Source organism: Macaca mulatta, chromosome 6 (genome assembly GCF_049350105.2).
Source record: "Macaca mulatta isolate MMU2019108-1 chromosome 6, T2T-MMU8v2.0, whole genome shotgun sequence".
Classification (NCBI taxonomy): domain Eukaryota; kingdom Metazoa; phylum Chordata; class Mammalia; order Primates; family Cercopithecidae; genus Macaca; species Macaca mulatta.
The window spans coordinates 60,533,384-60,536,169 of record NC_133411.1 but is presented as its reverse complement, the minus strand read 5'-3'; the positions used below and the strand labels follow the sequence as shown (position 1 = coordinate 60,536,169).

Sequence of the window (2,786 nt, the reverse complement as noted above, 5' to 3'; positions counted from 1 at the left end):
AGTCTAAAATATTCTACAGTAATTTGGCTGCTATGCATGTAAATGTAGAAAAATTAAAAGATCTTCTTTTTTTATTTTCAACTTGGTACATATAAAAATTCTAGAGAACAACATGAAGTACTATACCAACAATGAATACAAAACAGAAAAAACTACTAGAGTTCTTCAAGATAAATAGTCTTTGGTTATTTAAATGATAATAGTTCATTTACTATTTAGTTGAGGCACTGGTTCAATAATACCTACTAATTAGAAGAAAGTGCTAGAGAATATAAAACTTTTCCAGAATATCTCCATTGATCACAAAAATTTTAAGGCATTTGCCTAAAGTAGACAAGAAACCAGAAAGTATAGAGAGTATTCAGTGGGAACGAGTTCTAGATATGAATGAGAACGTGGCAAAGTGGGCCACATAGAGAAGCACCTTCTCCATTTGCTTTCAGCTCTGTGGTTGAATCAATGATGATAATAAGTATTCTAATGAATTAGGTGCCCCCAAACTGAAAACAGAAAGAAATACTGGAAGTAAAATCCCAAGAAGTAGGCAACTCCTAGTGGTCTGTAATTGTATTAGTCCCTTTTTACACTGCTATAAAGATACTACCTGAGACTGGGTAATTTACAAATAAAAGAGGTTTAATTGACCCAAGGTTCTGCATGGCTGGAAGGGTCTCAGGAAACTTGCAGTCATGGGAGAAGGTGAAGGACAAGCAAGCACCTTTTTCACAACACGGCAGGAGAGAGAGAGGGTGAAGGGCAAACTGCCACTTTTAAACTCATCAGCTCTCATAAGAACTTCCTCACTATCACAAGAATACCATGGGGGAAACTGCCCCCATCATCCAATCACCTTCCACCAGTTCCTTCCCTCAACATGTGGGGATTACAATTTGAGATGAGATTTGTGTGGGGACACAGAGCCAAACCATATTAATAATTAACTCCAGTTTCTTATATTAAGCATTATTCCACCCTTATTTATTAAGCAATTAAATGGAATTCAGAGTTGACAAAATGAAGTAGAGAGACCTGAAGTGACCTCATATTCCAGGAGAGGTCTGAAGATTTTCTTATAAGTGCAAAAATATACTTGGCTGTTCTTTATTGGATTGTGTCTCCTACTTCATCTTTCCAGACCATCCCAGAAGATCTATAAGATTCCATCTGGGAAATCACCAGGAGATCTTGGAAGGAAAAGAAGGAAGATTGTTGGTTGGAATAAAAACAAGGTTGAATGCATTCCAGAAAGCAGGGTTCTCAAACTTGTGGACAACAATCTGCAGAAGGCAGCTTTAAAAAACCAACTAGAAGCAACATGCAGAGAAGTAAGATATGATGTGAGGGAACTCCTCAAGAAAAAAGACAACTGATACACAGCAGAAAAATCTTGAACTAGCTCTCCCGGTAAGATAGGGGGGTCGCTCTGTAGAGAACATTCCTTCAGGATCTGTGAGGAAGACCAGAAGGAACAAGCAGAAGACTCCTGGAAACAAAGATGGTGGCAGTACCAGGGAAGCACTTCAGCCCCCTCAGTAGAAAAGAGCCCTGGCAGATCTCACTGTTGAAAGAGAGGAAGTATTTAAGAATAGAATGAAAGTTAAAGTGAAGATTCCTGAAGAATTAAAACCATGGCTTATGGAGGACTAGGACTTTCTTACCAGGCAGAAGCAGCCATTTCAACTTACTGCTAAGAAAAAGGTAGGTACAATTCTGGAAGAGAATGCAAACTGCAAGAAATCTCAGGGAACCATCGATAATAGGGAAAATGTGGCTAATAACGTGGCAGGAATTAAACAATATTTCACTGTGACGTTGGGCACTCAGCTGCTCTACAAATTTAAAAGGTCTAAGTATGCTGAAATACTCTTGGCTCACCCTGATGCACCCATGTCCCAGGTTTATGGAGTACCACACCTACTGAGATTATTGTAAGAATTAGAGAAATGTTGGCCTATACAACCCCTGAAGAGAAGAGCCTTGCATCTGGTAAATAATTCTGTATCTCTGTTTACTGCTATTAATTACAAAGTGGCTTTTGCTTAATACCACTGCAAAGCCCTGTGCGGGTCTACAGACCACTCATTCTTATCTGTCTGGTATCTGGAAACATTTTTTGTTCTTAGCCTTTTTCTTGTAAGATTGATGTTCTTTAAAATTATTAATGTATAACAGGGCTAATTGTTAATGTATAACAGGGCACAGTTTGTTTTCTGTGCTGTTTTAAACAGAAAATAAAAGAAGTGTAAGCTCCTTTTCTCATTTGAAAGTTGCTACACAGTGTATACAGTAATTAGAACAAAGAAGAAACATTCAGTAGAACATTTTATTGCGTAGTCGACAACTGTGCTTGAATGCTGGTGGTTCTATTTCTTTGATACTACACAATTTTCTAATATGTGTTAATGCTATGTGACAAAATGCCCTGATTCCAAGTGTCAAAGGTTCAACTTAATGTATATACCCCAAAATCCATGCATTTTTTTTTTAATGGTTGTTGAAGTAAAACAGCCCATCCTCTGCAAGTCCACCTATGTTGTTCCTTAGGCATTCTATCTTTGCTCAAATTATTGAAGGATGGTGGCTTATTTCATGGTTTTTGTATTTGAGACTAATGAACATTCTAACATGATAAAGGCAATTATTATTGTGTAGCCATGGTTTTCTGAAAAAAAGATATTTTAGAAATTGTATTTCATATCTTAAATAAAATTTGTTTCTACATTTGAAAGCCAAAAAACACCCCAATCAAGTCAGCAAATTAAAAGTCAGTTTGGTTGTGTCCTAAC

General features: G+C 37.1%; 1 pseudogene; it reads left to right on the top strand.

Moving 5' to 3' along the window:
* The first annotated feature begins 1,234 nt into the window (after nt 1-1,234).
* LOC100424684 (mortality factor 4-like protein 2) lies at nt 1,235-2,169 on the top strand (annotated as a pseudogene).
* Nucleotides 2,170-2,786: the final 617 nt, after the last annotated feature.